Here is a 24,503-nt window from a genome sequence, read left to right as displayed (position 1 = left end):
ATTATCGCGGTATTGTTGAATGTGTATGGTGCAGATGGTGTTCTGCTGACTTCGACTGCGGATGTTGTGGATCGGTGGAAGGAATACTTCGAAGACCTCCTCAATCCCACCAACACATCTTCCTTTGAGGAAGCGGTGCCTGGGGAATCTGTGGTGGGCTCTCCTATTTCTGGGGATGAGGTTGCTGAGGTAGTCAAAAAGCTCCTCGGCGGCAAGGCCCCGGGGGTAGATGAGATCCGCCAGGAGTTCCTTAAGGCTCTGGATGCTGTGGGGCTGTCTTGGTTGACAAGACTCTGCAGCATCGCGTGGACATCGCGATGCTGCATATTTTTGTTTTTTGGGGGGTTACCCACGTGTGCGGTCCTCTTCGAGGTTTCTCATAGTCACCGTCACCGACGTCTCACCGGGGTGAGTTTTTCCTTGCCCTTATGTGGGCTCTGTACCGCGGATGTCGTTGTGGCTTGTGCAGCCCTTTGAGACACTTTTGATTTAGGGTTATATAAATAAACATTGACTGATTGATTGATTATTTGCGTTTTTAAATATATTTATTAGAGATGCCAGTAAAACGATTCACATTCAAATCCCCATTCTTTTTATAAACCTATTTAAACCTTTGAAGATTTAATTAAAAAAAATACTTTTCAGGCTATCTTGTCAGCGGCTAAGAGGATGTTTTGAGTTTTAAAAGGTTATGTTATAATTTATTATGGATATGCATCTTACAACAAATCACAATTCGATTACAACTCTTGAGGCAACAATTCTATTCAGAATTGATTCAACGCGATTCTGGATTCAAACAGATTCTTGCAATATATTATTTTGTACCAGAAAAATACAATACAACTACACAAGCCAGCTATTGGGACATGGAACGTCACCTCGCTGATATAGTCAGACTCACTTCGATGCACAGCATAGGCTCTGGAACCAGTTCTCTCGAGAGGGGCTGGACTCTCTTCCACTCAAAGCCTGCACGTTGGGCTTTAATCCAGTAGACGAGAGGGTAGCTTCCCTTCGCCTTCGGGCAGGGGGGACGGGTCCTGACTGTTGTCCTGACCCATACACACGCAAAATTCTCTTAAAATGTTGTCAGAGTTAATTTCCTAAAAAAGGTTTAAACTTTAAAGTGTTCATGCTAACCACATTCTGTTAGGATAGCTGATAAGCACTTGCGGGAGTGTCCTTTCACCTTTGCTCTTTTCTCGCTTCACTAAATAATTTTTACTTAATAAAAGCGGTTTTATACCGATGACATTTGAATTTCAAAATTAGACAACATTTTCCAGAGAAAATGGGTACAAATAATGGATTTTCATTATATCAGTTAAATAACATAATTCTTGTACCACAGTAGCATGACACTAACCACTAGGCCAGGGGTCTCAGACAGGCGGCCCGCGAGACGTTATTTTGTGGCCCCCACCTTTATATGAAAGTTTAATTTTAGTGCGACCCGCCAGTTTTAAATGAATGGCTCTTAACAGCGTTGTGTTATTCGGGTTCAAAATGGCTCTTTCAATGCTCTGGGTTGCCTACCCCCGCGTTAGTGGAAAAGCGGCAAATGGGTGAAAGCGACAGAGACGTTGCCATGGAGACGAGGGTTTTCTTACGTGCCTGGCTGCAGCCGCACCGCGACACCTGTCCGTCAGTAAGAAGAGTCCCCGATAACCTGGACCTATTCAAACCGTTTGTTTTTTTTATTGTTTAATTTGCATTGCCTCACAAGATGGAACACTACATATTAGGGGTGTGGGGAAAAATCGATTCGAATACGTTGTGCGATTCAGAATCGATTCTCAATTAAAAAAAATGTTTTTTTTATTTATTTATTTTTTTTTTTATCAATCCAACAAACCACTACACAGCAATACCATAACAATACAATATAATACAATTCCAAAACCAAACCTGACCCAGCAACACTCAGAACTGCAATAAACAGAGCAATTGAAAGGAGACACAAACACGACACAGAACAAACCAAAAGTAGTGAAACAAAAATGAATATTATCAACAACAGTATCAATATTTGTTATAATTTCAGCATAGCAGTGATTAAAAATCCCTCATTGACATTATCATTAGACATTTTTAAAAATTAAAAAAAAGAACAATAGTGTCACAGTGGCTTACACTTGCATCGCATCTCATAAGCTTGACAACACACTGTGTCCAATATTTTCACAAAGATAAAATAAGTCATATTTTTGGTTCCTTAAATAGTCAAAAAAAATTTACATTATTGCAATCAGTTGATAAACATTGTCCTTTACAATTATAAAAGCTTTTTATAAACATATCTACCACTCTGCTTGCATGTCAGCAGACTGGGGTAGATCCTGCTGAAATCCTATGTATTGAATGAATACAGAATTGTTTTGAAACGGAAAAATATTGTTTTTGAATTGAGAATCGAATCGAATCGAAAAAAATCTATATATTATCGAATCGTGACCCCAAAAATCAATATTGAATCGAATCGTGGGACACCCAAAGAGTCGCAGCCCTACTACATATATTTCTATATTAAGCCGTCACTTTTTTGCGCTCGCTATCCAGGTACTATTATCCACAGACAGCTGGACGCATTGCGGAAATAACATTCTCTGTGCATCGACTAAATACAAATATATTCCACAAACCCAAACATGTCTTTTTCAAAGCTTGCAGTGAAGAGAAAGGTTTGTGATGAGCAAAGACAATTTCAGGAAAAGTGGGAGATGCAATATTTCTTTGTTGAGCACAGGGGCCCCCCGTCGTGTTTTATTTGCACAGAGAAAAAAACATTTAAGAAATCTTTTCTTGGGGCCCTGCCTCACCCAGACTCTGCATCCAGTGGCCCCTAGGTAAATTCAGTTTGAGACCCCTGCACTAGGCTATCCACTCTGTCACAATAAGTAACCTTCTTATATTGTAAGAATTATTATCATAAATTAAATTACAAATATAGGTTGATTGGCAACTCTAAATTGGCCCTAGAGTGGGAATGTGAGTGTGAATGTTGTCTGTCTATCTGTGTTGGCCCTACGATAAGGTGGCGACTTGTCCAGGGTGTACCCCGCCTTCCAGCGCCCCCCGCGACCCCAACGGGAATAAGCGGTAGGAAATGGATGGATGGATGGAAATTACAAATATACCGTATTTCCTTGAATTGCCGCTGGGCACATAGTATGCGCCTGCCTTGAATTACTGCCGGGTCAAACTCGCTTCCCAAAATAATTAGCGCATGCTCAGTATTACCGCCTGGTCAAACTCGTGACGTCACGAGTGACACTTCCCCTGTCATCATTTTCAAAATGGAAGAGGCTGATTTCAATACCGGTAATTTGAAATCGCATAAAGGCAAGAAGATTAAGAGCTATTCAGTAGGGTTTAAGGTCTAAGCTTACATCACACTCAAATTTTTACTGCATACCTTTGGTAAGTGCCGGAGTGAGAAGAGATTTTAAATTAATTAGCGCTATTCAATTCAAGGAAATACGGTAGACTCCTTCAAACATGGTGCCTCGACAGCCAGCTCAAAATGAATGTTTCCAAAACAAAGGAGCGTTTTGTTTACAAATCGCAAAAACTGTTAATAAAACCAAATGTACTTGACGGCCAACTTGTTGAAACAATGTAAACATTTACAGATTAAATTTGATTACTATAGAATAGAATTGAACGCTTTATTGGCCTTTTTAGACCAGTTGATCTGCCGCTTCTTTTCTTTCTCCTATGTCCCCCCCTCCCTTGTGGAGGGGGTCCGGTCCGATGACCATGGATGAAGTACTGACTGTCCAGAGTCGAGACCCAGGATGGACCGCTCGTCGGGACCCAGGATGGACCGCTCGCCTGTATCGGTTGGGGACATCTCTACGCTGCTGATCCGCTTGAGATGGTTTCCTGTGGACGGGACTCTCACTGCTGTCTTGGAGCCACTATGGATTGAACTTTCACAGTATCATGTTAGACCCGCTCGACATCCATTGCTTTCGGTCCCCTAGAGGGGGGGGGTTGCCCACATCTGAGGTCCTCTCCAAGGTTTCTCATAGTCAGCATTGTCGCTGGCGTCCCACTGAATGTGAATTCTCCCTGCCCACTGGGTGTGAGTTTTCCTTGCCCTTTTGTGGGTTCTTCCGAGGATGTTGTAGTCGTAATGATTTGTACAGTCCTTTGAGACATTTGTGATTTGGGGCTATATAAATAAACATTGATTGATTGATTGAAGCATGAGAGCATGACACTTTTAGGGTCAGTAAAAAAAAAAAAGACAAACAATATATATATAAATACCAGTACAAACAGTAGTGATACTGTGAATAAACACTAAGATATTGGCACAAATGAAATATCCTTAACTGTTTTTATCTGGGTTTGCACTGCTCTTGTGTGACAGGAAACTCTTCTCAGGTTCCTTGATAGCAGCAGGTTGAACAAGTTCTTGATAGTCATCTGAGTTTCCATTAAAAACAGATTTAATCTTTAAAATGTCTACAGCGACTCAGTCATCTAGGGAAAATGACTAATGTCGGTCCGCGGATTGTAGATCTTGAGTACTGTACACATGTTGAGTGTCTTTTAACAATACGCCTGTGTGCTTGGTCATTTGAGCTGTAATTAAAAGCTTGAACACTAAAGAATTGTTGAAATGGTCGGTAAAAATGTAGGAAAACCCTAGAAGCCTCTGGCCAACTAATTCACTGACAGGATGAAGAGAAAAGCTCAGCTCACATCAACTGTCCTGTCAGTTTGGGCATATGAAGTCTGAAAGGCGCCTTGAAGCCCCTTTTGACAAAAGTCCTTTAAAAAAATGTTTTATATCAAGTGCCATTTCTATTCATAATTCACATGTATGATCTGCAATGCTCGATTTACATATTTTACTGATGGTTTTCCTGATCTTATCTTGACTTGATTTGTATTCCTATTGTTACATAAAATCTGTTCTTACTGTGTCGAGGATATGTTTTTCTATACAACGTTATTATTTTAGAGCTGTTTGACCAAAGACAATTTCCCACCTTGGTGGTCAATAAAGATGTATTCTATTCTAGTGATGCAACAATAAACGGTAATAGTGATAACCACGGAAAAACTTCTGATGGTTAGTGTTACCGTTCCAAAATAAAATAATGGAGAAACCGTGATTAATAACTGCCTTTTGAAAAACTCACGTACTAACCAGCACCAGCTCGCTAGCTTAAATGCAAACATGAAAACAAGAGTCATTAAAGTATTTCCCCATTAAGAAAAAACATAACCCAATCTAAACCCATTACAGTTTGAGCAACTAAGCCATTCAATTGTGCACATTTAGGCCTGGGCTGATAAAATTTTGCTCAACGACATATTGACGTACAGATTTTTGCCGAAAAACGATATTATTGTCAACATTTTTTGAGACCAATTAACCACTGATGTAATGATCATTCAAAATAATGCAATAATACCCTTTCAAATGCAATATTCTTGTCCTGCTCTTATATTTGAACATTTTAAATGGAATGTAAACGTTTAAAGGCCTACTGAAATGAGATTTTCTTATTTAAACGGGGATAGCAGATCCATTCTGTGTGTCATACTTGATAATTTCGCGATATTGCCATATTTTTGCTGAAAGGATTTAGTAGAGAACATCCACGATAAAGTTCGCAACTTTTGGTCGCTAATAAAAAAGCCTTGCCTGTACCGGAAGTAGAAGCCGATGTGCGCGTGACATCACCGGTGTGAGGGCTCCTCACATCCTCACATTGTTTACAATCATAGCCACCAGCAGCGCGAGCAATTCTGACCAAGAAAGCGAAAATTTCCCCATTAATTGGAGCGAGGATGAAATATTTGTAGATGAGCGTGAAGGACTAGAAGAAAAAAAAAAAAAGACGAGGGGAGTGGGAGCGGTTCAGATGTTATTAGACACATTTAATAGGATAATTCTGGAAAATCCCTTATCTGATTATTGTGTTCCTAGTGTTTTAGTGAGATTATAAAGTCATACCTGAAAGTCGGAGGGGTGTGGTGACCGCTAGTGTCTCTGAGAGAAGCCATGGAGGAGCCAAGAAAGTCGCAGCTGCCTTTTTGACAGCTGCAGGAAGAACGACACAAGCTCCGGTCATTTTTACGGTAAGAGCCAACTTATTTCCACAATTTTCTCACCGAAACCTGCCGGTTGACATGTGGTAGAGAAACATGTTCGCTTGACCGCTCTGTTCCATATTAAAGCTTCACAACAAACAAAGAAACGCCGGCTGTGTTTGTGTTGCTACAGCCGGCCGAAATCCACCACTTTCCACCAAATGCATTCTTCTTTGTAGTATCCATTATTAATTGAACAAATTGCAAAAGATTCAGCAACACAGATGTCCAGAATACTGTGTAATCATGCGATTAAATCGGACGACTTTTAGCCGTGAGTGGGGCTGGGATAAAATGTCCGCTACAACCAATAACGTCACAAGCACGCGTCAACATAAGCGTCATCATTCCGCAACGTTTTCAACACGACACTTCGCGGGAAATTTAAAATTGCAATTTAGTAAACTAAAGCGGCCGTATTGGCATGTGTTGCAATGTTAATATTTCATCATTGATATATAAACTATCAGACTGCGTGGCCGGTAGTAGTGGGTTTCAGTAGGCCTTTAAGATATTCAATTGAAATAAAAAAAAACAATAATAAAAATAAAATATTTTCTGTCTGCAAAATTTTGCACTTGAATAAAAGCAACAAAATAGGTTCTGTTCGTGTTGGGTGGGGGACCCTCATATATACACAACCAAAACAATAAATAAAATGGCCAAATAAAGTTATTTGACCAAAATGATCATGGTTACCATTAGAGAAGTCCGATAATATATGATTAACATATGATTTTTTTTAAAAAAAGGAAAAAAGATATAGTGACAATAAAAAATATTGATGTAATCCTAGTAGTATCCACTAGATACACTATTGTACTTGGTATCATTACAGTGGATGTCAGGTGTAGATCCACCCATGGCATTTGTTTACATTCAGGGTGCTGGATTGCTGTTAGCGGTTAGTTATCGTATCCTCCTACGGTGTGTAGGAGGATATGTTTAGCTATTCTTCGTCCTGCAGGGATGATACTGTTAAGAATCGTACTTTATTTTTCGCCATGGATTAGAGATTTAGAAGTAGATAAAACACTGCCGACTGCGAAGGGACGTCCGCCGCTACCTAGCTATGTCTTAAAGCACCTCATTATGCCAAAATGTGTCTGTGGAGAGGCGGAGCCGGCAGTCCGACAGAGAGGCAGGGCACGTCGGAGCCTGGCTAAAGATGGTGACGAGGAGGCAGGGATGGCGAGCAGGCGGCGAGGCGGAGCGCACCGGGAGCGAAGCCACAATCAAGATCAGGTGCGTAGATCGCACACCCGGGGACAATCATCTAATTTCCTCGCCGTGTGTAAAAGGGCTGGAGCGGAGAGAAGGTGGGGGAAGTGAGGGGAAGGAAGCGGATGCTGAGCGCGAGAGGAAAAGAGCGAGAGGCAGACAACGACACGGCAAAGTGAAAACGAAAGCCGAAATGTTTTATTGAAAGAATAAAACAAAACTCAAACTGCTCAAAGCCATGTCCTTCCTTGGTGATCCTGGGAACCCACGCGACGGCTTGAGTCCGTCACAGCGTCCATTCTCTTTTTTCTGTCTACAAACCGTGTCTGCTGGTAAGTACCCCGTGATTGTGCGCTGCCGAAGATGCTCCACTGCTCTCAAAACCAGCAATGTCACGATGTGACGACGCGCCTTCATGCCCGAGAACCGGTACTTTTCAAACAGAATATAGAACCGTTTTTGATTCACTAGTACCGCGATACTATACCAGTACTGGTATACCATACAACCCTACCCCTGACTTAGGCCTACTACGTTACTGTATTTTAAATGTTGGTTATAATGGTGGTACTTGGAGAGCCATGTTTCTTCTGAGGTGGGTAATTGGTGAAAGAAGACTGAGAACAGCTGGTTCAACCAGAGAGAGAAAAAAAGGCAAAGCCCACTGCCACAAGCTGCCCACACAGCAGAGCGCTCTGGGGATTTCGGCAGTGACCTTGTTGGACAACCCAGCTGCATCACTCGGCTCCATCCCAGCGTCCTCTCTAGGGAACATTTAAACGGTTCAAAGAGCCACAAAACATCCTTTTCATGTTTGAACTCACAAACAATGGAAGTGGAACACTGTTGCAAGGAGGTAAAGGGACAACGGTGCTTTGGAATTGGATTGGATTGATACTTGTATTTGTAGATTGCACAGTACAGTACATATTCCGTACAATTGACCACCCAAATAAGTTTTTCAACTTGTTTAAGTCGGGGTCCACGTTAATCAATTCATGGTACAAATATATACTATCAGCATAATACAGTCATCACACAAGTTAATCATCATAGTATATACATTGAATTATTTACATTATTTACAATCCGGGTGTTGGGGATTAGGTTTGGTTGATATCAGTACTTCAGTCATCAACAATTGAATCATCTCAGAAATGGACATTGAAACAGTGTGGGTCTGACTTAGTAGGATATGTACAGCGAGCAGTGAACATAGTGAGATCAGAAAGCATAAGAACAAGTATATACATTTGATTATTTATATTTGATTATTTACAATCCGGGGAGGTGGGATGTGAAGGGTGTTAGTCTGAGGTTGAAGTTGCCTGGAGGTGTTCTTTTAGTTCGGTTTTGAAGGAGGATAGAGATGCACTGTCTTTTACACCTGTTGGGAGTGCAATTCCATATTGATGTGGCATAGCAGGAGAATGAGTTAGGACCTTTGTTAGACCAAAATCTGGGTTTAACGTGGTTTGTGAAGTTCCCCCTGGTGTTGTGGTTTTGGCAGTCATTTACGTTATGAAGTAGTTTGACAAGTACTTTGATATCAGGGAGGTGTAGCGAATTTTATAGACTAGGCTCAGTGCAAGTTGTTTTATTCTGTACTCCACCCTGAGCCAGCCCACTTTGGAGAAGTGGGTAGGAATGAAGTGTGATCTGGGGTGGAGGTCTAGAAGTAACCTGACTAGCTTGTTCTGGGATGTTTGGAGTCTAGATTTAAGGGTTTTGTAGGTGCAAGCGTAAACGAAAAAGGGTTGCATGAGAGTTCCCGCTAGAATCTTCATGGTGCTTTTGTTGACCTGAGAGGAGATTCTGTAGAGAAATCTCGTTCGTTGGTTGACCTTTTTGATTACCTTGGATGCCACAGCGGCGGTGGCGATGACCAAGAAGAACGCGGAGTTGGAATATAATTACAACACTTTATGTACATATTTATATACATATTTATATAATATTTACATATTTATATAATATGTAACTACAAGCTCCATTCACAGACAGAGTCCCATTGCTTTTATGAGCGGTCGAGCGAGTCAAAAGCCAAAAAAACCGAAAAAAATATATATATATGTTTTGTTTTATTTTATTTGTGGCGGCCATAATTCTTTTGTGGCAGGCCGCCACAAATAAATGAATGTGTGGGAAACCCAGCGCGTACTTCAAAATTACTTCATTTAAGTACAGTGTTTTAGTTTCCTAAATTAAAACACAGGGTTACTGTTCAAACTGTGTGTAATGTGACAGTGGCCAAAAATATCAAATATACTTATTAAATAAAACTGCTGAATTGTTTTTGATGGATACTTAGGCCTACTTTGCAACTGTATTTTAGTGTTGTTCATTATGCTGGTGCCTGGAGAGCCAAGTGTTTTCTAAAGGGATACTTGGTGATAAAAATTTGAGAACCACTATCCTAAACGTTAAAGTCAAACAAGTCATACAAATATTGTTACACTTCATCGAGCATGAGAGCAAGACACTATTGGGGTCAGTTAAAAAAAAAAGATGGTGAATATTTCCAAAACAAGGGAGCTTTTTGTTAACAAATCGCAAGAACCGACAATAAAACCAAATGCACATGATGGCCAACTTGTTTAAACTGTTAACATTTCAATATCGTTGTAAAGATTAGATTAGATTAGATTAGAATAGAATTGGCATCAAGCATGAGAATGACAAGGTTAGGGTCAGTTAAAGAAAAAGACAAACAATAAATATATAAATACGCACAGCAGTGGTACAGTGAAAAAGGATAATGAGACAAATTCAATATCCTTAACTGTTTTTAACTTGGGTTGCACTGCTCTTGTGTGACGGAAATCTCTTTTCAAGTTCCCTGATAGCAGCAGGTTGAACAAGTTCTTGATAGTCATCGGAGTTTCCATTGAAAACAGATTACATTTTTAAAATGTTTACTGCGACTCTTTTAGTATGTCAGTCAAAATGGAGATAAAACAGTCCTCTATACCAGTGGTTCTCAAATGGGGGTATGCGTAACCCTGGGGGTACCTGAAGGTATGCCAAGGGGTACGTGAGATTTTTTTTTAAATATTCTAAAAATAGCAACAATTAAAAAATCCTTTATAAATAGATTTATTGAATAATACTTCAACAAAATATGAATGTAAGTTCATAAACTGTGAAAAGAAATGCAACAATGCAATATTCAGTGTTGACAGCTAGATTTTTTTGTGGACATGTTCCATAAATATTGATGTTAAAGATTTATTTTTTGTGACGAAATGTTTAGAATTAAGTTCATGAATCCAGATGGATCTCTATTACAATCCCCAAAGAGTGCACTTTAAGTTGATGATTACTTCTATGTGTAGAAATCTTTATTTATAATTGAATCACTTGTTTATTTTTCAACAAGTTTTTAGTGATATTTATATCTTTTTTTCCATATAGTTCAAGAAAGACCACTACAAATGAGCAATATTTTGCACTGTTATACACTTTAATAAATCAGAAACTGATGACATAGTGCTGTATTTTACTTCTTTATCTCTTTTTTTCAGTATGTGTATTTGCTGCTTCAGGTTCTCCTGCGCTCATGAACAAATTATAATTAAATACTAAGTAACAATTAAGAAACATAGCTAAAATGTTCCGTAAAAGTTTGCGCGTACTTATATATACAAATATAATCTGTTCCCGGGGTAAACTGTGGCCATCCTGGCTGAATGTTACAACTACTACTTCCTGTGCATACATGTTTTTTTAACAGTTAGGATAAAAAAAAAAAAAATCAACAGTAATGTAAAATGACATTGTGGAGAGGCGGAGCCGACGGTCCGACGGAGCGGCAGGGCACGCAGGAGCCCGGCCCAAGATGGCGGCAAGGAGGCGGAGAATACGATCGAGCGGCGAGGCGTGCAGGGGGCGACGCCGCAAGCGAGATCAGGTGCGTGGATCGCACACCGGGACAAAATTAACGTATCTCCTAACTATGTATAAAAGGGGAGAAGGAGGAGAGAACGGGGCGGAAGGAGTTGGAGAGCCTGCAAAAACGGATGAAGAGCGGAAGCGAGAGAGAAGAAGACGGCGACGACAAAGACGCGGCCGACTAAAGAGCGACACGGAGGAGCGAGCAGCGGGAGCGGCGACAGCGCAAAATACTTTTTTTTATTGCAAAATAAACGAGAGTCAAACCTGCAAAAGCAATGTCCTTCCTTGGTGGTCAGTGGAACCCGCACGACGACGGCAAGAGACTGTCACAGACATACTTTCCATTGATGATGTATGAGGAGCCAGAGTAGAGAGAAGAAGACCTGTCATGCAAGAGTATAAATACAGTAAGTTCACCAAATACGATACGTTCAAGCTTAACAGACAAAACAGAATTGCGTACTCACCCTTGATTTTGATGATAATGATGAATATGAAAATATATGGATGGATGGATGATGGCTACATCGCCATGACCTACTAACGATGTCAATATATTAGCCACACTGTACTGAGCAGCCAGGACAGACACGTTGCAATAGGTTCTCATTATACTTTTCCACCCTCTTTGCTATTGCTGGTACCCTTCACAAAAAAAAATCTAATAAAAATAAAATTGAAAATAAATATACATTAGGAATGCATTTTAAACCAATTTTTTACGTTTAAATTGTCTTTTTTTTTTAAATACATTATCTTCTCTAAAGTTATTGGACACCCTCCTCCCCCCAAAAAACAGAAGGAGCACTAATGTAAAGAGCAAAAGCACAATTATTTCTTAGGGAATTTCAGTTTATTTTTTGATATGAAAATAGGTCTTTTAACATGCAATTCCAATGTGTACCCATTAAAGCAGGGGTGTCCCAAGTGCGGCTCGGGGGCCATTTGCGGTGGCCATTTTTTAAGAGCCCCACGGCACATTTTGAAAATACTATGGAAAAAAATTAAAAACATAAAAAGTGGTATAAAAGAGCAAACAGGTGAAATGTAACAAGAACATGTTTACTCTAATAACACAAAGCTGTCATGCAGGCTGTTTCTTTCTTTAGAAAAAAATAGTGAATAAAAATCAATTATGAATTATTGACCAATTCAAGGCTCCAATTACGTCACATTAAATATTCCACTTTGAGAAATTTTTGGGCGGGTAAATGTTGCATACCGTATTTCCTTGAATTGCCGCAGGGCATATAGTATGTGCCTGCCTTGAATTACTGCCGGGTCAAACTCGCTTTCCAAAATAATTAGTGCATGCTTAGTATTACCGCCTGGTCAAACTCGTGACGTCACGAGTGACACTTCCCCTGTCATCATTTTCAAAATGGAGGAGGCTGATTTCAATACGGGTAATTTGAAATCGCATAAAGGGAAGAAGGTTAAGAGCTATTCAGTAGGATTTAAGGTCCAAACTTACATCACACTCAATTTTTTACTGCATACCTTTGGTAAGTGCCGGAGTGAGAAGACGTTTTAAGATGATAAGCGCATGCTTACTTTTACCGCATGCCCTTGGTAAGCGCAGGAGTGAGAAGAGGTTTTAAATTAATTAGCGCCCCGGCGGCAATTCAAGGAAATATGGTATTTTGTGTTTGCAATATAAAAAACTGAGCTGTTTTTTTTTTTTCAAAGAAGGGCCTAAAACGAACAAACAAAAAACATTAACTACAAAAAACTTATAATTGACGAATAGATCTGAAGTTGATCTTGAGACGATTGTGTTAAAAGTAAACAGTAAAAAAAAAAAAAATTTATTTTTATCACTTTAATGTCAGAGTTATCACCGTTTCCAAAGTTATGATACTCCCGTATACTAAAGTAATGTCCGATCATTACCTTATAAAATTCGAAGTTCAGACTCATGTTCGGCAAGCTAATAATAATAATAACTGCTATAGCAGCCGCAACATTAATGCTGCCACAACGACGACTCTTGCTGACCTACTGCCCTCGGTAATGGCACCGTTCCCAAAGTATGTGGGCTCTATTGATAACCTCACTAACAACTTTAACAACGCCCTGCGCGAAACCATTGATAGTATAGCACCGCTGAAGTTAAAAAAGGCTCCAAAAAGGCGTACGCCATGGTTTACTGAAGAAACTAGAGCTCAGAAATTATTATGTAGAAAGCTGGAACGCAAATGGCGCACGACTAAACTTGAGGTGCACCATCAAGCATGCAGTGATAGTTTAATAACTTATAAACGCATGCTTACCTTAGCTAAAACTAATTATTACTCAAATCTCATCCGCATTAATAAAAACGATCCAAAATTTTTGTTTAGTACAGTAGCATCGCTAACCCAACGAGGGACTCCTTCCAGTATCTCCACCCATTCGGCAGATGACTTTATGAAGTTCTTTAATAAGAAAATTGAACTTCTTAGAAAGGAGATTAAAGACAATGCGTCCCAGCTACAACTGGGTTATAGTAACACAGATACGACTGTATATACGGCGGATACTGCAAATATTCAAAATAGTTTCTCTCGTTTTGATGAAATAACATTAGAAGAATTGTTACAACGTGTAAATGGAATAAAACAAAGAACATGTTTACTTGACCCACTTCCTGGGAAACTTATTAAGGAGCTTTTTGTATTATTAGGTCCATCATTGCTAAATATTATAAACTTATCACTTTCCTCGGGCACTGTTCCCCTAGCATTCAAAAAAGCGGTTATTCATCCTCTCCTTAAAAGACCTAACCTCGATCCTGACCTCATGGTAAACTACCGACCGGTGTCTCACCTTCCCTTTATTCCGAAAATCCTCAAAAAATTTGTTGCAGAGCAGCTAAATGAACACTTAGCGTTTAACAATCTATGTGAAACCTTTCAATCCGGTTTCAGGGCAAATCACTCTACGGAGACACCACTCGCAAAATTGACTAATGATCTATTGCTAACGATGGACTCTGATGCGTCATCTATGTTGCTGCTCCTCGATCTTAGCGCTGCTTTCGATACCATCGATCATAATATTTTATTAGAGCATATCAAAACACGAATTGGTATGTCAGACTCAGCCCTGTCTTGGTTTAACTCTTATCTTACTGATAGGATGCAGTGCGTCTCCCATAACAGTATGACCTCGGACTATGTTAAGGTAACGTGTGGAGTTCCCCAGGGTTCGGTCCTTGGCCCTGTACTCTTCAGCATCTACATGCTGCCGCTGGGTGACGTCATACGCAAATACGGTATTAGCTTTCACTGTTATGCTGATGACACCCAACTCTACGTGCCCCTAAAGCTGACCAACACGCCGGACTGTATTCAGTTGGAAGCGTGTCTTAATGAAATTAAACAATGGATGTCCGCTAACTTTTTGCAGCTTAACGCCAAAAAAAACGGAAATGCTGATTATCGGTCCTGCTAGACACCGACCTCTATCTAATAATACAACTTTAACATTTGACAACCAAATAATAAAACAAGGTGACTCGGTAAAAAATCTGGGTATTATCTTCGACCCAACTCTCTCCTTTGAGTCACACATTAAAAGCGTTACTAAAACGGCCTTCTTTCATCTCCGTAATGTCGCTAAAATTCGCTCCATTTTGTCCACTAAAGACGCCGAGATCATTATCCACGCGTTTGTTACGTCTCGTCTCGATTACTGTAACATATTATTTTCGGGTCTCCCCATGTCTAGCATTAAAAGATTACAGTTGGTACAAAATGCGGCTGCTAGACTTTTGACAAGAACAAGAAAGTTTGATCATATTACGCCTGTACTGGCTCACCTGCACTGGCTTCCTGTGCACTTAAGATGTGACTTTAAGGTTTTACTACTTACGTATAAAATACTACACGGTCTAGCTCCAGCCTATCTTACCGATTGTATTGTACCATATGTCCCGGCAAGAAATCTGCGTTCAAAAGACTCCGGCTTATTAGTGATTCCTAGAGCCCAAAAAAAGTCTGCGGGCTATAGAGCGTTTTCCGTTTGGGCTCCAGTACTCTGGAATGCCCTCCCGGTAACAGTTCGAGATGCTACCTCAGTAGAAGCATTTAAGTCTCACCTTAAAACTCATCTGTATTCTCTAGCCTTTAAATAGACCTCCTTTTTAGACCAGTTGATCTGCCACTTCTTTTCTTTCTCCTATGTCCCCCCCTCCCTTGTGGAGGGGGTCCGGTCCGATGACCATGGATGAAGTACTGGCTGTCCAGAGTCGAGACCCAGGATGGACCGCTCGTCGGGACCCAGGATGGACCGCTCGCCTGTGTATCGGTTGGGGACATCTCTACGCTGCTGATCCGCCTCCGCTTGAGATGGTTTCCTGTGGACGGGACTCTCGCTGCTGTCTTGGATCCGCTTGAACTGAACTCTCGCAGCTGTGTTGGAGCCACTATGGATTGAACTTTCACAGTATCATGTTAGACCCGCTCGACATCCATTGCTTTCGGTCCCCTAGAAGGGGGGGGGGGTCCTCTGAGGTCCTCTCCAAGGTTTCTCATAGTCAGCATTGTCACTGGCGTCCCACTGGATGTGAATTCTCCCTGCCCACTGGGTGTGAGTTTTCCTTGCCATTTTGTGGGTTCTTCCGAGGATGTTGTAGTCGTAATGATTCGTGCAGTCCTTTGAGACATTTGTATTTGGGGCTATATAAATAAACATTGATTGATTGATTGATTGATTGAATGAGTAGGACCCCTTTGGATCAGTGTGTTTTGTTTTTAAGTGTCATTGCACAAAAAATAATCGTGAATTAAAATCAATGGTGTTATGAGTTGTTGACCTTTTTACGGCTCCAATTATTATATAATCTCAAACATTCTACTTAAAAATGTTATTGGGTGAAAATATTGCATATTTTGTGTTTTTTCCATAAAAAAACATGGTTTTCTTTGACAAAAAGAGCATACAAATTAAATCTTTAAAAACATCATATTGACAGATGGACCTAATGTCGATCTAGAGATTTAAAACTTGAATAATAATAGTTATAATAATACTTAAAAATGACACAGAATGTATATTTTTTATACATATATTGGATTGTCTTTTTTAAATAAATGGCCCCCGCTTGCTTTCATTTTTCAGTGTGCGGCCCTCAGTGGAAAAAGTTTGTAAATCCACTTTTTACATTGTTTAATGATTAAAGAATGTAAAAAGTGGATTTACATGTTTTTTTAAAAAGGCATAAAAAAACATTTTTGTTTTCTTTTAATGAAACGTCACATGGGTGACAAGCTTCAGACACGTAAAGGGGAAAGAATGTAGCCTGGCATCCCAAGAACACATCACATTGTTTAACGAACAAGCTGACCCAACACAGACTTCAACTTAACACCTCTTTTAACGCCTGTGTCAACATCGGCCGCACAAGATATACATGGGGAATTATTGCTTGACAGTCAAACCCGTTTGTATAATTGATCTTGTATGTATTTTCGCTTACAGATTTCGTAATAAAATGGAATTGCAACAGGTGCCTAACCTTAAATGTCCCATGCTTGACAGGCGTGAAGGACTTTACTGCTGGAGAGTGACAGCATTGTCTTCAGCAAATATCTAAATATGTGCCAATATTGAAAATACCTGTATATCTGGGAAATAAAATGTCAGCGCAATTTAACAATGCGTCACAATGAGTGAGCAACAGCGTCAGTCAAGTGGTGTGCTCTCTAAAAACCCGACAAATCCTAATAATCAAATCCACGACAAACGACAGTCAGTTCATCAATTATCAACCAAGATTTTCATATTTGCGGGAAAGTTTACCGTTTTTTTTTTTGGTCGCACAATGCTTAACTTTTCATACAATGTGGCAATGTTTTTCAACATAATGTCACTTAAGCCGGATTGTACTGACCAGCCAGGACAAAAAGAGACACGTTTACTTTCTAAGGCACTGGTTCTCAACCTTTTTTCAGTGATGTACCCCTTGTGAACATTTTTGTAATTCAAGTACTCCCTAATATGAGCAAAGCATTTTTGGTTGAAAATAAGAGATAAAGAAGTAAAATGCAGGACTATGTCATCAGTTTCTGATTTATTAAATTGTATAAAAGGGCAAAATATTGCTCATTTGTAGTAGTCTTTCTTGAACTATTTGGAAAAAAAGATATAAAAATAACTAAAAACTTGTTGAAAAATAAACAACTGATTCAACTGTAAATAAAGATTTCTACACATAGAAGTAATCATCAACTTAAAGTGCCCTCTATGGCAGAGGTGGGTAGAGTAGCCAGAAATTGTACTCAAGTAAGAGTACCGTTACTTTCGAGATTTATTACTCAAGTAAAAGTAAGGAGTAGTCACCCAAATATTTACTTGAGTAAAAGTAAAAAGTATGTTGTGAAAAAACTACTCAAGTACTGGGTAACTGATGAGTAACCTGATTACGGCAACAAATAATGCACAAAAACATAAAAATAGCAATGAGCAAATTCAGAGCCAGGAATATCTCTTAAGCAACTAAAACAATAATATATATTAAATAATAGTACATTAAAATAAAATCAAAAAATGGCACATTGAGCCACAATAACTTAACAGCACCATAGCCTCAGTAGGCATTCATTGATTTGATTGATTGATTAAAACTTGTATTAGTAGATTGCACAGTACAGTACATATTCCGTACAATTGACCACTAAATGGTAACACCCCAATAAGTTTTTCAACGTTCATCAATTACTTAGTAAAAGACCAAGTCGAGGTGATCTACCTCATATATACATATACATACACACACATATAATTTATACACACACAAATTATATATATATATATATATATTATATATATATATATATATATATATATATATATATCCATTTATATATACAGTATATAATTTATATTTATTTATTTTGCCGTTTTTGTTCACATGTTGAAGGTGTTTTAATGAATATACAAGCATGTTTAACTTATAGATTCCTATCTTTCATGAAGACAAGAATATAAGTTGGTGTATTACTTGATTCTGATGACTTGCAATGATTGGACTCAGACGTCCACGTTTTCAAATGGAGGAGAAAAAAGTTCCTCTTTTCTGTCTAATACCACATGAAAGTCGTTGGTTTTTGGCATCTTATTTGTCCAGCTTCCATATTCGTTTTTATACACTTTACAAGAAATACATTGGCGGCAAACTCCGTAGTTTGCTAGCTTGTTTGCGCTGGCTTTCGGAGACTCTTATTTTGTTAGCGAAGGCGCGATGGAGCGGCAGTTTTATTGTGAAGACAGGAACTGTGCGATCAGTCTTTAGGCTTTTGACGGGAAGTACGGTTGAAATAAAAGTGCCTTTTTTCCTTTACACTTTTTATTGATTGATTGAAACTTTTATTATTAGATTGCGCAGTACAGTACATATTCCGTACAATTGACCACTAAATGGTAACACCCCAATACGTTTTTCAACTTGTATAAATCGGGTCATGTGACCGCCTGGCTCTGTTTGATTGGTCCAACGTCACCAGTGACTGCATGTGATTGGTGAAACGCAGGCATGCGTAGATTCTACTTTGAAGCTGTCATTAACCAAAACAAACATTAATAGATCGATAAAAAAAAGTACCGAGTAGCGAGCTGAATGTAGATAAATGGAACGGAGTAAAAGTAGCGTTTCTTCTCTATAAATATACTCAAGTAAAAGTAAAAGTATGTTGCATAAAAACTACTCGTAAAAGTACAATTTATCCCAAAAGTTACTCAAGTAAATGTAACGGAGTAAATGTAGCGCGTTACTACCCACCTCTGCTCTGTGGGGATTGTAATAGAGATCCATCTGGATTCATTAACTTAATTCTAAACATCCATTTCCATTTTCTACCGCTTATTCCCTTTTGGGGTCGCGGGGGGCGCTGTGTGTGTGTGTGTATATGATATGTGAATGTATGTATATGTGTATATAAGGTAGATCACCTCGACTTGGTCATTTATTAAGTAATTGATTAACGTTGAAAAACTTATTGGGGTGTTACCATTTAGTGGTCAATTGTACGGAATATGTACTGTACTGTGCAATCTACTAATACAAGTTTCAATCAATCAATCAATCAATCAATCAATGCCCATTGAGCCTATGGTGCTGTTAAGTTATTGTGGCTCAATGTGCCTTATTTTTTATTTTATTTTAATGTACTATTATTTAATATATATTATTGTTTTAGTTGCTTAAGAGATATTTCTGGCCCTGAATTTGCTCGTTGCTATTTTTATGTTTTTGTGCATTATTTGTTGCCGTCATCATTAAACAAACAGGTTACTCATCAGTTACTCAGTACTTGAGTAGTTTTTTCACAACATACTTTTTACTTTTACTCAAGTAAATATTTGGGTGACTACTCCTTACTTTTACTTGAGTTATAAAGCTCTAAAGTAACAGTACTCTTACTTGAGTACAATTTCTGGCTAGTCTACCCACCTCCGCTAATCTGTGTGGACAAGGCTTTATAGTCTGACCAGTATGAGAAAATTGAGGGAAGCCATGATACCAGAATGAAGACTACACTGTTGTTATCAATTCGGTCTGAATTTAAGAAAACAGAAACCTGTTTTCCCATTGTGAACGAGGCACATCTAATTGTGACGTTCTGGAAACCCAACATGCACAGAAATGTCGAATGAAATGGATTATGAACATTAGACATGACTTGTACCTTTCACTTGAGGGCGATGAACCGCAAGGACGCCATGATTGTTAGGCTGGCAGTGTGGTGCGTTCACTGGCACTCTGGAAAAACGAACTCCAATACTCAGGTTGACATTTATTGAACTGCAGTGCTACTTTATGCTAAAAGTTTATTTTGGCTCTATGAAGGCTTATTAGGCAGCCGTTCTCTATTTAAAAAAAAAGCACAGAGACTGAGTCACCAAGGTACGTGTACCTTCCAATTATTCTATTTCCATTTCTTAAATGCAAATCAAAAAACAAAATGATGGCCGTTTTTCGTTTTTTTATTATATATACGGCAGATTTTAAAGGCCTACTGAAACCCACTACTACCCACCACGCAGTCTGATAGTTTATATATCAATGATGAAATATTAACATTGCAACACATGCCAATACGGCCTTTTTAGTTTACTAAATTGCAATTTAAAATATCCCGGGAGTTTCGTCTTGAAAACGTCGTGTAATGATGACGTGAACGCAAGACGTCACGGGTTTTTAGGAAGTATGAGCGAAAAATTGTGAATGATCCACTTGACACTCCTGTGGGGAAACTTTGCTTTGATCAAAAAAATAACAGAAAAATCCGCAGCTTATTCCAAAATGATTGTGTGTCTGTCTCCTATGTAATTTCCTTATGGAATAATGTTGTAAATGACATCTGTTGGATCAAAACGTGGTCCCCTCCTAACAGGTATTTACTTACCAACAAAGTCAAAGAGATATCATCTAAAATCATCCATCGCTATTACCCTGTAAAGACTGTGATGGTTAGATACAAGAAGGACATTGATGTTACCTGCACCTTTTGTAACATGCACCCAGAGACTGTCAACCACTTGTTTTGGACTTATGAAAACACTCGATCACTATGGCAGGGCATCCGTCGCTTCATCCTGGACAATATTTATGACAAATTTGTGCTTTACTTTAAAGATGAGATTTTTGGTTTTACACTGTATGAACAAAAATTTGAAAAGGAATTCTACCTTTGCAACCTCATTATTTTATTGGCTAAGTTTTATATTCATAAATGTAAGTTTATTAATACCCGTCCTATCTTTTGTGCCTTTAAAAAGATCTGGAACTTTACATTAAAACGCTCTCTACCTCTAACAAGAAAAAAGCTGTGAAAACGATGATGCTGTGTTCCAAATTTAAGTTGTTTGATGAATCTGAATAAGCCTACGGCTTTGCATTTTGTTTATTATATATATATATATATATATATATATATATATATATATTTGTATTCTATTTTTATTATTTTGAACTTACAACCCCCTGGCGCTGTTTTGTACTGTTTTCATAATGTTTTATAATGTTTTATATTGTTGTTTGACTTATTGTTTGTAATTGTTGAAATGTATGAATAAACCTTTAAAAAAAAAAAAAAAAAAAAAACACTAAAAAAAAGGAAGTATAAGCGCTACGCACAGCTAAATGTTGTCTGCTTTAACGGCATGATTACACAGTATTTTGGTGAACTGTGTTGCTGAATCTTTTGCAATTTGTTCAATTAATATTGGAAAAGTCAAAGTAGCAAGATGGAGTTGGGAAGCTTTAGCCTTTAGCCACCCAAACACAAGGTGATTCCTTGTTTAAAATTCACGGAGTTGAAACTTTCCTATGGATCACAGCGGACATGGATCCCGACCACTTGTCAACCAGCAGGTTTCGGTGAGAAAATTGTGGTTAAAAAGTCGCCACTTACCGGATATCAGCTGAGCTTGCGCCTCCCGTACAGCTGCCGTCGACTTCCCCGAGACACTACGCGTCAACACCCGGCCGTGGACGTACACTTCCGACTATTAGGTACTGTTAAACTCACTAAAACACTAGCAACACAATAGAAAGATAAATAATTTCCCAGAATTATCCTAGTAAATGTGTCTAAAAACATATGAATCCGTCTCAATGCAACACGATTGCAATCAATTTTTTTTTTTTTTTTCCTAGTCCGTCGCTATCAATATCCTCAAACACAAATCTTTCATCCTCGCTCAAATTAGTGGGGAAATTGTCATTTTCTCGGTCCGAATAGCACTTTTTGTTGGAGGCTCCCATTAAAAACAATGTGAATATGTGAGGAGCCATCAAACATGTTACGTCATCGTCTGCGACTTCCGGTAGAGGCAGGGCTTTTCTCCAGTTTGCGAACTTTATCGTGGATGTTCTCTACTAAATCCTTTCAGCAAAATTATGTCGATATCGCGAAATGATCAAGTATGACACATAGAATGGACCTGCTATCCCCGTTCAAATAAGAAAATCTCATTTCAGTATGCCTTTAAAATAAACAAAAAAGGGTTGCTTTTTAATTCAAATATTGCTATAAAATTGGATTGTGTGCTGTTTTTATTTTTCCAGATAAACACAAAAATAAAAAAGAAATGTGCAAAAATGCGTGGTTATCGGTGTGATGGCAAATTTTACACCAACAGGTGTAAAAGTAAGTGCATCTCTATATTCCTTTCAAAACCGCTCTAAAACAACACCTCCAGGCAACTTCAACCCTTTACTAATACCCTCCTCCATTCACATCCCATCTCTCCAGATTATAAATAACCTAATGTAAATAATCAAATGTACTTCCATTGTATTTACTTGCTCTTATGCTATCTGAACTCACTATGTTCTCTGCTGGCTGTACATATCCTACTAAGTAAGACCTACACTGTTTCAATGTCCATTTCTCTGTTGATGCAATTGTTGATGACTGAAGTACTGATATCAACCAAAGCTCCTCATCCCACCCCCCGGATTGTAAATAATGTAAATAATTCAATGTATATACTATGATGATTAACCTGTGTGATGACTGTATTATGCTGATAGTATATATTTATACCATGAATTGATTAACGTGGACCCCTACTTAAACAAGTTGAAAAACTTATTCGGGTGTTACCATTTAGTGGTCAATTGTACGGAATATGCACTGAACTGTGCAATCTAAAAATAAAAGTATCAATCAATATATCAATCAATCAATCAAATTGAACCGGAAGCAGTATTTTAGCCTTTCCTTCGCGTTGAGCGTGTTTTTAGCACAACGGTAAAATCTTTTTTCAGCAGGAGTCCTAAAAAAACTAGTTTCGGACCATTTTTTTTTTCGATTTTCATTTCTGAAACAAAAGTTGGACAACTATTTAAAGACACTTTTTTTATATATAGGAATTAATAGGACGCAAAGGAAAGACTAAAATACTGCTTGCGGTTCAATTTGTCACCACACAGATAACCAGAAATTTTTGCGCGTTTTTTGGGAAAAATTCTAATACATAGAAGCAAAACAGCACAAATTCCAATTTTATGGCAATATTTGAATGAAAATCGACCCTTTTTTGTTTTTTTTAAATCTGCCATACAAAATAAAAATTGAAAAACAGCCCTAATTTTATTTTTTAGAATGAACGGAAGTTACACGATCCATTCTATTTCCAATTCTCAAATTCAACTTTCAAAAACACATTTCGGGCCATTTTTTTCAATTTTCATTTCTGAAATTACATTTGGACAACTATTTAATGACACTTTAAAAAAAAAAAAAAAAAAAAACATAGGACTCCTGCTGAACAAAGATGTTAGCATCAAGCTAAATAAAAATTAAAATACTGCTTCCGGTTCAATTTGTCATCACACAGGTAACAACACATTTTTGCATTTTGGATGAACATAAAAACCCCTAAAAGGAAAACACCACACAATCCAATTTTATGGCAATTTTTTAATGAAAATCAACCCTTTTTTGTTTGTTTTAAAATCTGCCATATATAATGACAATCGAAAAACGTCTCTAATTTTGTTTTTCGATTTGCGTTCCAGAATTGAAAGTTCACAGAGCTGAAGGCTTATTTGGTAGCCGTTGTCTATTAAAAAAATAATACTAAAATAAAATAAAGCACAGAGACGGAGTCACCAACATGTGTTTAATCGTACTAACACCGAGACAATGTATGATTTTTTTCTCAGAATGTCAGTGTACGTTTTGGTCATTAGATGTTCGTTTCATGAATTGAATTGAAAAACAAAAAGATATCTAAATTTAATTATTAAATAAAAAACTACATTGAAAAACAACTTATTTTTTATATAACAAAATACAAATCAGCACAAAAAAAACGGACCAAAACAGATGTTTTATTAAATTCTGTAGTTGCTGTTTGAAGATAAGACTGCTGATTGGTCTACAACCAGGGGTGTCAAAGTCAAGGCCCGCGGGCCGCATGAATGATCTATGTCCCCCGGGGTGATATTTGATTTGTATAAAAACTGGCCCGCAGGCCACAGCCACCTGCTGCTGTTTTGCACACAATAATACTCCATCAGTGACGGCGATAGGAACTTTCGAAATGGGGTCCCAGGGACCCGATCAGTACATTTTGGGTGTCCCACTTTTTTGTATCCGTTTGGAAAACATATTAAAAATGTATGCATTATTCTGTTGTATCTCACATTCTTTATTGTGTTGTGAAAAAAGGTTGTCATGAATGCTACTTGATCCATTAAAAAAAAAAAATAATAATAAAAAAGAAAAATAATTTTTATTCAGTTATAAACATTCATTTAATTTCGTCTTTCC

General features: G+C 38.3%; 1 long non-coding RNA gene across 1 annotated transcript; it reads right to left on the bottom strand.

Annotated features, from left to right (window-relative positions):
* Window positions 1–5,955: 5,955 nt before the first annotated feature.
* On the bottom strand, window positions 5,956–19,989 carry LOC133555921 (uncharacterized). Its single transcript, XR_009807420.1, has 4 exons — window positions 19,905–19,989; window positions 11,703–11,775; window positions 11,500–11,618; window positions 5,956–6,070 (listed from the first exon to the last, which is right to left on the bottom strand). It is a non-coding gene; the product is annotated as an uncharacterized LOC133555921 (long non-coding RNA).
* Window positions 19,990–24,503: the final 4,514 nt, after the last annotated feature.

The sequence above is a fragment of the Nerophis ophidion genome, linkage group LG07 (genome assembly GCF_033978795.1).
Source record: "Nerophis ophidion isolate RoL-2023_Sa linkage group LG07, RoL_Noph_v1.0, whole genome shotgun sequence".
NCBI lineage: Eukaryota > Metazoa > Chordata > Actinopteri > Syngnathiformes > Syngnathidae > Nerophis > Nerophis ophidion.
Note: the sequence above shows the minus strand (reverse complement) of the source record. Positions and strands in the feature narration are given on the sequence as shown.